The sequence below is a fragment of the Pan troglodytes genome, chromosome 13, assembly GCF_028858775.2.
Source record: "Pan troglodytes isolate AG18354 chromosome 13, NHGRI_mPanTro3-v2.0_pri, whole genome shotgun sequence".
Lineage (NCBI taxonomy): Eukaryota > Metazoa > Chordata > Mammalia > Primates > Hominidae > Pan > Pan troglodytes.
This window is the reverse complement of record NC_072411.2, coordinates 51,594,254-51,605,575: the sequence shown is the minus strand read 5'-3', so window position 1 is coordinate 51,605,575 and position 11,322 is coordinate 51,594,254.

The following is an 11,322-nucleotide window of genomic DNA, read 5'->3' as shown; positions in this document are numbered from 1 at the left end:
TCAAGGAACTCTTACTGAATGATAATAATATAAAGTGGTTGACTATTATGTACCACAGAAAAAAACACCTCAGGTAACTGTTCACTTGATCAGGACCTTGTGGACAAGAAAGGATTTGTAAAATTATGTATCTTAAACATAAATTTGCTACCTTTTAAAAAAATGACTGAGCCATTGAAGTTACTATTAGATCTGTCACTGAATAAAAGTTTATTTGTTGTTAAAGTTATGTTTTCACAAGAACTTAGGAATTTTTGTTCTTGGATGCTGGTTACATAGATGAAAATTTATCAAGCACATAGAAATTAAATGCTGAAAGAGATCTTTCAGATCATGTGATCCACATTCCTCATTTTATGGTAGACAAAATGGGAAACAGGAGCATTTGCATCAGGTCACACAGCTAGTGTTAAGACCCAGCACTGGGACTTGGCCGAGAGTCCATTAGTTATATATATTTCTTTTCTATATTCACTTCATGGTCATAATCAAGAAGTCTGTTAAGTGTCTGATTAAAAATATCAAAGAGTTGCAGAATTTAAAGTGAAAGAACTTTTGGGTTAACTAATAATGCTGCCACTTCATAAACTTAGGAATTCATTACATTGAACGCTATGTGCTTTTAGTTTCTTTGAAAATTTACTGAAATATGTATCTAAAAATTCAATTATAGCATGCTAGACTTCATACAATAGTTCTCTAGCTTCAAGTTTAAAACCTTCATGTCTTTCTTGGGCTTCTGTTACTTGTAATATCAACCTAGTCCTTACATTTGAACAAAACTCTCTTTTTAGTTCCAACTCTATATTCTCCTTGTGACTGTTGTTGCTCCAAAGCAGGGTTTATCCACTTCTGCACTATTGACGTCTTGAACGAGTCTTTGTTGTGTGGGCTATCCTAGACATTGTAGGAAGTTTAGCAGCATTCCCTAGTTTCAGCTTATTAGATACCAACAGCAATCCATGGTTATGACAAAAATGTCTTCAGTTATTGCTATATTTCTCCTATGGGACAAAATACTTACCAGAAGTCAAATTTAACCAGGTGTTCTGAGTTTTATCTGACAACTTTATCACTGGGGTTGAGAACCACTGATTCAAAGTCCTCAACTTTAACTGTACATTTAGATCCCCTGAGGGCATTTAGTACTGATGATTTGGCCTCACACCCACATATTGATATCATTAGTCTGATGAGGTTTGGACCTAAATATGTTTTACGGGTTTCCCAGGTGTTTCAGTGTGCATTCAGGGTTAGAACCTCTGGTCGGTTCTAAAACTCAGTAATAGTTGGTGGATTAGAGGCATCTAAGGAAATAAGAGTAAGATTTGCTAATCTATTTAATGTATTAAGGAGCTATAGAAAAGAATGAAGGCTCTAATATTTTGCATTAAGAGAGACCTAATCAGCCCTAAATCAATTCAAGGATTTGAGTCGCACTTCCTCTATGAAACCTTTCCTGGCTCTTCATCCCTCACTGGTCTTTTCCTTAATTTATATAGTACTTGGTCTCCACCACATGATTTTGTACACAGTTCCTTTATATTTTTTTGTCTTAAATCTTGCCTCCCATACTTGGAAAGTAAGGACCCAATTTCCTACTAATTTAAACACACCATTGAATATGCAGTAATAACTTTCCTGTTATCCTCTCATTACTAACCAGGATATTTTAAACTTTTTCATAGGGTTTTCATTGCCCTCTCAGAATACATGTAAACTGTAACTTAATTATTTAGACTTAAGGCTATGAGCATTTTTTGTTTTTTAAGACTTTGAGCATTTGTCTTCCATTCATTACTGGAAATTATAATCAGTTAAAACCATGTCACTACTATAAAAAGCACATAAATGGTCACTTGATTGATCACAGAGGTGACACTGCAGTGCAGTGAGAAAAGAAGGATCTTTTCAGTATATATTGCCGGGTCAATTGGATATTCATATGGAAAAAATGTATTTTTACTTTTACATGACACATACATCAAAATTCTAAATTGATTCCAAGTCTAAATGTGAAAGGTTAAAGCTTCTAGGGGGAAAAAAAATCTTTGTGCTTTGGAGTAGACAAAGATTTGTTTTTAAGAGAATACAACATAATCATATAAAGGGAAAAATGATTAATTGGATCATGTTAAAAGTAAGAACCCTTGGCCAGGCGCCATGGCTCACACCTGTAATCCCAGCACTTTGGGAGGCCGAGGCTGGCGGATCACCTGAGGTTGGGAATTCAAGACCAGCCTGACCAACATGGAGAAACCCCGTCTCTACTAAAAATAGAAAAAATTAGCCGGGCATGGTGGTGCTGTAATCCCAGCTACCCAGGAGACAGGAGAATCGCTGGAACCTGGGAGGCGGAGGTTGCGGTGAGCTGAGATCATGCCATTGCACTCCAGCCTGGTCAATGATAGCGAAACTGTCTCAAAAAACAAAAACAAAAAACAACTAAGAACTCTTAATTCATCAAAAGACATCATGAAGGAGAAGGCAGCTAGCAGAGTTAAAGATAAATACATACTCAACAATCCGGCAATATACATATCCAATAAACAGCTTGTATTCAAAATATATAAAGACTCCTAAAATCAGTAAGCAAATAACCAGCAGAAAAATAAAGAAACATTTACAAAGAAAGATACTCAAATGGTCGATAAACACGGTAAGGTGCCATACTTCATTAATCATCAGAAATGTAAATTAAACCTACAATGCGATACCACTACATCTCTACCAGAATGAAAAATGAAAAAATAAATACACCAAGTTATAGATGTAGAACAACCTAAAATTCTGTTGATGGGAATGTAAAGTGGTATAAATACTTTGGAAAACTGACAGTTCTAAGGCTTAATGCGCCCTAGGACCTGGCACTTTGACTCTGAGGTATAGACCAACCGGAAATGCATATATGTGTGTGTGTGTGTGTGTATGTATGTATATATTCACCAAAAGATGTTTACTCATGTAAAAGTCTATACCGGTGCTAAATAACCAAAAGTAAGAAACTACTCAAATGCACACTAGAATTTTTTTTGTCAATTTATATATCAGTTGTGTCACATTCACGTAATGGGATACTATATAATAATGAGAATAAATGCTTTATAACTAGCAACAAAATGGATGAAAGTAATAAACAATATACCAAAGAAACCAGACGCAGGAGTACATCCTATGTAATTCTATTAATATGAAGTACAAAAACACAACTATGCTGCTACAAGTCAGGATAGTGCTTACCCTTGGGAAAGGAAGAATTGACTGGAAGAAAGGACAAAAAGGATTCTGGAATGTTGGTAATGTTTTGTGTTCTGTTTTGTTTTTCTGAATTTGAGTATTGACCACATGATGAATTCAGTTGTACAAACTTAGGTGCACTTTTTTGTATGTGTAGTATACTCCAATAAAGTTTTTAAAAATACAATCAAATCCACTGGTAAAATAGTGGGAGAACCTATTCAAAAATAAATGATGCCAGCAAAGGGCCCTTAAACTGAATCCAGTTTTTAAAAAGGAACTAAAATTTATAGGTAAAGGAAATTTTTTTCTTTTTAAATGTTTAGCTAGAGTTTTAATTATACATTAATGCTTACATTATATAAAACAAGTTTTCAAAGCATTTTATTTTTCTTACTTTTATTAGACATGTTTTACATTATTTATAGCATGATCATTTTTGCCAAGAGCTTTAAGAGTTTTCCCAGAACCTCTTAATCCTTGGATAGTTAAATCATGCTTAGGGTTTCTAACATTGAGTCATCCATGTAGATTTCCTCTCTATCAATCAATCTAACAGTTCTTTCACTGTTTCAGTTATTTCATGAAATGTTGCATTTTGGGCACAGTGTATTTATATGAAATGGCATAGTCACTAACTTTGTTTCCTTTAAATGAAAATAGACTAAACAGTTAGGGTTGCAATGCTATAATCTGCTTTGATCTCGTTCTATGTAAAAATAGAGTCTCTAATTGCTTTAATTTTATGTAGATAGGATTATATTTAAGTTACAACTTCTTACATCTTCTAGTATAAAGATTTTGTGTCATTAAATTGCCACTCTAAAATGAGTGGCAATTCAGTAGTACAAAAATAGGTATTAAACTTTTTAAACACTGGTTTGTACTCATAGCTTATGTTGTAGCTGTATATGCCATTTTGCTACAAATTTAATTTTTAGTAGTTTTTAAATAGTTTAAAGTCATCCTTGTCACAGACTTCACGAACAAGTACCTGCCAGGAAGTCCAGTTTTGTTACAGGAAGAACGGTTGAGCACAGTTCCTGTCACATAGATGTTCAGTAATAGATGTGAATTAGATGCTGATCAACTTAATGATGATTCAGAAGAGTAAATCTAGATTTGTTGAGGTCAAACTGGAGCTTTGTCATGTATCTGCTTTAATCCAAAAACCTGGTGTAGAGATCTTTAATTGAAGTCATGCACCATATAACAACGTTTCTGTCAAGGTTGGACCACAAATATGATAGTAGTCCTATTTTTACTGTACCTTTTCTATGTTTAGATACACAAAAACATTGTGTTACAGTTGCCTACAGTATTCAGTACAGTAACATGCTGTACAGGTTTTTAGCCTAGGAGCAATAGCCTATACTATTAGAACCCAGGTGTATAGTAGGTTATACAATCCAGGTTTTGTACACTCTTGATATTCACACAATGATGAAGTCTCCTAACTACCCATTTCTCAGAACGTATCCCCGTAGTTAAGATATGCATGACCATAGTTTCAGACTAGTTTAACCTGTTTTACAATTGTAGCACTATTTTATCAGCACAATTGTGATAGCATATTTAATGAAATACACTGCCTGTCTCCCAAATATTGAATAGTACATATACTAAAAAAAATTTTTATCTGAAATTCAAATTTATCTTAGTGTCTTCCTTTTTATATTTGCTGAATCTGGTGACTGTGTGAATGACAACATTGCTGTCAAATGACAGTTATTTTTAATGGTAAAATTGTAGAGGGACTCAAAAAAAATACTAAAGCCAAAAAGAGTACAAGCTTTGAGCACCCTAGAAAATCAGCACTTCCCAGGTTAAATAGTGCCTCCGTGGCTCATCAGTTTATAATTTCAGGTTGTTGCCTTTGAAGGTTCATGGTTACTGTTCATTAATTGCTATTTCATCTCTCCTGTTTGTTTTAAATTTGTGACTAAGATCTTCGACATTGAAATCAACAACAATTTTATAAGAATTCTATTTTTCACATCCCTTTTTGATTGCAGAAGGACATGAGGTCTATTCCTTGTTTGCTTACAGTGAATGTGACTTCATTTACCCTTGTTTAAAGTTATTTTAAATAATATGAACTCCATTTTCAGTGTCACACAATGTTGTCAGTTGCTGGATTTGTGCCCAAACTGAGTTAAGTCACCAGTGGTCACAGAGGAGACTTTCTTCTGGTACTAAGTAAACAAGCTGAGAAAGAGAAAGGGAAACTATGTTTATGGCTGTGTAACTAAGTTACAGTAATAAGATTTGTCCTGTATGAAGCCTGGATGAGTTAAAATACCTTCTGAGTCAAGTGGTCACTCATGGGAAATAACTCTCCTGGGACACTGGAGCATGAGTTAGTGATCTGAAGAGGCAATTAATCTCAAATGAATGAGCACTTGGCTTCTAGATTGCTCTCTATTTACATTACAGTTTTTTTAGAATAAATGTAGGTTAACCTACAGTGTAGTTTTATGTAGATTAGCCAAAAGTCCATGTTAATTCAAGACAGTGTCTCTAAGAAGCAAAAAATATTTTAGCATATTGAAAAAAAAAAATGCAAGTTGGTCATGGAATCTAAAATAGAGATGCAACTAATATTCCTCTCAACAAATTAGGGGAGTCACAATAAAGCAAAAAAGAAGCAGTTTATTCTTTAGGGCTACCAGAACTCATGGCCTGCTTCTTAAATTAATTCTGGCTTTCATCTTAAAGTGACATTTATTTTCATGGGCAAGTTAAAGATTCTGTAGAAGCCTACTATGAGAACCCCTTTTCTGATACTATATTATGAAGGATAACTGAAAATCACTGAGATTAACTAATTCCATAAGTTGTATGAAAAACCTACTACAGTCATTTCCAATACTAGATCCCCAGTGTTGTAGGTACTGTTTAGTCCCAACCAGCAGAAAGAGCTATTGTAAGTCCAGGATTGCCTTTAGCTATTAGCTTTTCCAGTATGCCCCTCCATTTCAGAGTGAAAAATAACCTAATGCTACAATGAGTGTCCTTTTCATGAGCATATATATTTCTTATTCATACATACACACACACACACCCCTTGTGGACAAACCTTCTAACAACAAAATAGCTATATATTTGAGATATGTTATCTAATTTAAAATATTGCATTAAAATTTATTCACAAATGTGACTGTCTCAAATGGATAAGAACCTCTAATTTTGCACTTAGGATTTTGCCAACTTTATTGAACATCCTCTATATTTAAAAAGATAGGCTGCAGTGATACATTTGGCCAATAGGTGGCACCATTTAATTACCTTGAAATTCCTCAAATTTGAGGCTTGTAGTTTGGCCAAGAAAAAAAAAATTACCTTATCAATTCTGCATGTTTGAAATGTAAACCATTTAGAAAGAAAAGTTCCTGTACATTGATAATTACTTCTTTTTTTGACTTTTTAGAAACTAGCATTTTTTTCTAGTGCTATTTCCTAGATGCCATTACTTGAGCTATGAAATAGAAAATGAATGCCTGATGCAGTGTCATGTTGTTCAATCATTATACATGTAATTTTTATCATTTTTAAAATTGTGAGTTTCTAGAAAAGTATCAATCTGTGTCACAATACAATCTAGTGTCTTGAATCAGAAGAAAGATAAGGGAGCACTCCTAGGCACTTAGGGAAATAAGGCAAGAGGCAGCAAAAAGACCTGGTGTGAGATGGTCAAATTCTTTCTCACCAGCACGCAGTCAAGAAATCCTGGAATTGAGAGTACTGTGTTTAGTCAAAAGATCCGACATGATCTGAGATTTAAAATTAATTTTTAGTTGTTAAGCAATTATTTAGTGCCTCCATTCCTGCCAAAAAAAAAAAAAAAAAGCGGGGGGGGAGTGTGGCTCTGACATGAAAGCAAAAAATTAGTAAGGGTAAACTATTGAACTTTAGAAGTGTAGTAATGTATTATGGTTTTACAGAGTCATTAAAAACATACTATGTGAAATGCAGAGAAAATGCATGAAAAAATGAACCAATTCAATTTTGTCATGTTACTATGCAGTATTTAGAACAGAACATGGCAAAATCCAAAGTGTCTTGTGAATAGTAAAAGAAAACTCAAGATTTATAATTATTTTAATATTAAGAAATTATATTCTAATTATTTGAAAAATAAGTTATGTGGGAATAGACACATTGAACTTCAAGGTCAAATTAAGTAAGTAACATAACTTCACACAAATAAGAGCCTTGTAGACAAGAAAAATAAAAGAGTATAAAAATATTGATTTGGGAGGTCTTAGAAATTGTCTAGTCCTGCCCTTTATTTCTTGGATGAGAAAACTCAAGCCTTGAAAAGTTTAATGATTTGCCCAAGGTTAGAATTGGCAAATCTAGAATACAGCTTTTCTGGGTCTTAGTCCATGAACTACTTCTTGTCTAATTGGCAATTTCTGATAATTCAGGTAAGTGACTTTAACGTTTTATTTTTTATGAAAAATTTTTAATTACAGTATAGACTTTTATAATTCCATCAATTTGCATTACATGGTAATGTATTTGTAATGCAGTCTTAATTAGGAAGCTTCTCCACTCTGAAAAGGGAAACTCATTGTACTCTTTATTTGAGCAGCTCTGCTCCATTTATTGTATGGGTGATTATATAAATGGCAAGAAGTTCTGGCTAGTGGTAGTGCCAGAACTAATAAAGAAAGGTCTTTTGATATGATAAAATACTATATTTGCTCATTAATATTTAGGTTTCATAGTTATACACTTACAGGTATAAGAAAGCACCTTTATTATTGAAATTTCTTCAGAAACAATAATGGTATGCATTTAAAATTCCTGTTTGGTCTATTAATTTTTTTTTATCATGCAAGATTTCCTAGGAATGCATCTGTCACATAGCAGCATAGATACTTGAGATGATGGGGCTATTAATTTGATCTTGAACAATTATGTCAGGCATTCTGTTGTACACAATGCCATCTACTTATTAAAATAGATTACAGCAAGCCCTTTGCTACTTCTATCATTGCCTGCCATCGCTATATGGTTTTAATGTACTTGTCCCTCCAAAATTCATAGGTGGGAACTTAAACACCAAGTTGGTAATATTAAGAGGTGGAGCCTTTGGGAGAGTGATTAAGTTATGAGGACTCTGCCTTGTGAATGTGATTAATGCCCTTTTCAGAGAGCGCCTTCACCCTTCTACCCTTCCCTCCCTTTGCCATGTGAGGACACTGTTCATCCCTGCAGAGGGTGCAGCAACAAGGCACCATCTTGGAAGCAGAGAAAGAGCCCTTACCACACACCCCATCTGCCGGCACCCTGAACAGTGAGAAATTTCTATTACAGTTGACCCTTGAACAAGAGGGGTATTAGGGGTGCCGACCACCCCAACCCCAGGCTGAGTCAAAAATCCACATATAACTTTTGACTCCCCAGAAACTGAACTACTGACAGCCTACTGTTGACTGGAAGCCTTGTTGGCAACATGAGTAGTTAACATATTTTGTATGTTAAATGTATTACATTCTGTATTTTTTTTTTCCTTGGGCTGGAGTGCAGTGGCGCGATCTCAGCTCACTGAAAGCTCCGCCTCCCAGGTTCACGCCATTCTCCTGCCTCAGCCTCCTGAGAAGCTCGGACTACAGGCACTTGCCACCACGCCCGGCTACTTTTTGTATTTTTAGTACAGACGGGGTTTCACCATGTTAGCCAGGATGGTCTCGATCTCCTGACCTCGTGATCCGCCGCCTAGGCCTCCCAAAGTGCTGGGAAATAAACTAGAGAAAAGAAAATGTTAAAAAAAAAATCAAGAAGAAGAGAAAATATATTTACTCTTTATTAAGTGGAAGGGGCTCCTCATGAAGGTCTTCATCCTCATTGTCTTCATGTTGAGAAGGCTGAGGAGGAGGAGGTAGAGGAGGGATTGTTCTTGCTGTCTCAGGGGTGGCAGAGGCAGAAGGAAATCTGAATATGAGTGGACCCGGGCAGTTCAAACCCAAATTGTTCAAGTTTACCTCTAACTATAAATTACCCAGTTTGTGGTATTCTGTCAAACCAGCCCAAACGGACTAACACGGTATAAAAATAATTAAATCATTTAAAATTTTATGACTCACAGAGGTTTTCTCAAACTCTACACCTTTCCTTTGCTTTTTACTTAATCATATCCAATATACATCCACTCTGAATTAGTAAAGTTTGACGTTTGATGCTGACGTACTTTATGTCTGCTCCAAGTCGTAGAGCTTATGGCATGTCTAGAGACTCCTGGAGGAGAGGAAATCTCAGCTGGCCCTTGAAAGGCAGGTGGGATTTGAATAGTGAGCAGAGGATATTACAGGAGCTAAAACATGAGACTAACACAAGAGAGTGGACTGGTTTACCTAGAGTTTCCTTGACTGCAAAGACTTGGGAAATGAGGCTAGAAAGACACCTTGGGGCTAGATTGAAGGAATTTTTAGTTCCAGAATAAGGAATTCACCTTATTAATTAAACATTGAAGGTTTTCAAGCAGAAGAATAATTCGATTAAATCAACTTTTGGAAAGATAGATCTCCTGGTGGTATAGGATATAAATTGTAGGCAAAAAGTAACTGGCAACAAAAAGACTACTGTTGTAATGGGGTAACTCAAAGGTAATAGAGGCCTAAATTAGGGTGGTGGCCGTAAGAATGAAATAAATATTCCAAAGTAGAAATTAAAGCAGGAACTAACTGCTCCCTAGGTCTTGCTGTCCAATCCCACTTCCAGCAATCTAAACAAAAGACTGCAGTTTTCAACATGGATGACTAAAAGAATAATAATAATAGCACTGGTAATAATAGTAACAAGCCAACATTTTCATCGTGCTTACTGTGCCCAGCACTTAGCTAAGTGCTTTATACATAATGCATATAATCTTCATAACAACCCCATGAAATAAGTATTATTATTCCCATTTCATGGATCAGAAACCTGAAGCAGAGAGAGGCCAGGTGATGAGTTTAAAGTCGCACGGATATTGAATGGCAGAGCCAGGACTGGAACACAAGCAATTGGGCCTTGGACCCTAATGCCTAGCGTGGTGGTCTCACTACCAAGTACTAGTTTGCAGCATATAGCCCTCTTAAATTTATGTGGTAAAGTTAAAATGGTGGTGAATATCTGCATATACTTAGAGTTGGGAACCTAGAATTCAGAGAGTAGTCAGGATAGAGGATGTAAAGTTGAATGACAAGCATACCTTACTCAACTTGAATATTTGAAACTCCATTATTGCATTTGATGATAGAATTTAACCCACCGATCTTCCACAGCTCAGGAGAGAGGGTGTGGTAGGGGTGGGATCAAAACAATAAAGATTTTCAGACCCATTGGAAAGAGTTTTGACAGGCTTTGTCATCATACCTCTCAGTAGTTATGCTCTGCTTATCTTTTGTTCTCTGATGTATGCTAATAATTTGCTACGTGATCATGTACTATTTTAATTTCCATTTGGTTCTAGGAAATCAAGTCGCTTATAATATTTTCATGCTCATTCTTATGTTCCAAACTTTAACAACCGTTTTAGGATTCTGAAATTTCTCAACATTACAACATGCATGAAATATCATGACTAGTTCAGTTATCCAGATACCCATCCAAAATCAAAGGACTGTACAGCATCGTGGTTAAGAGACTGGGGTTTGGAAAAAAACTCCTGAGTCTGGATCTCAGTTGTGCTATTTACAAGTTTTCTGACCTTGAGCAAGTTCCACTTCTGTTAATACCCATCTCATGAGAAGATTTAAGGTTTAGGAGGGATGACATATGCAAGACATTTCTTACTATTCCTGTGGAAGAGGTCAGTAAATTTTAGCTGTTCTTATTATCTGACCTCTGAATGTGTACAAATTTTGTGGACATCTAAACAGTAAAAATTACCCCCAAATATATTTTCCTAAAATTATAATACAAACATCTTCAAGAGGACATGTATTTGGCAGAACACTTTAGTATTTAATCTCACCACAACTTTGGAAAAGTAATACCATCACAAACAATTCATCACATCCAAAACAAATAAATGGAGCACTCCTACTAGCTGTACATACACAGATAGTGTGTTAAGTAATCACAGAATTCACT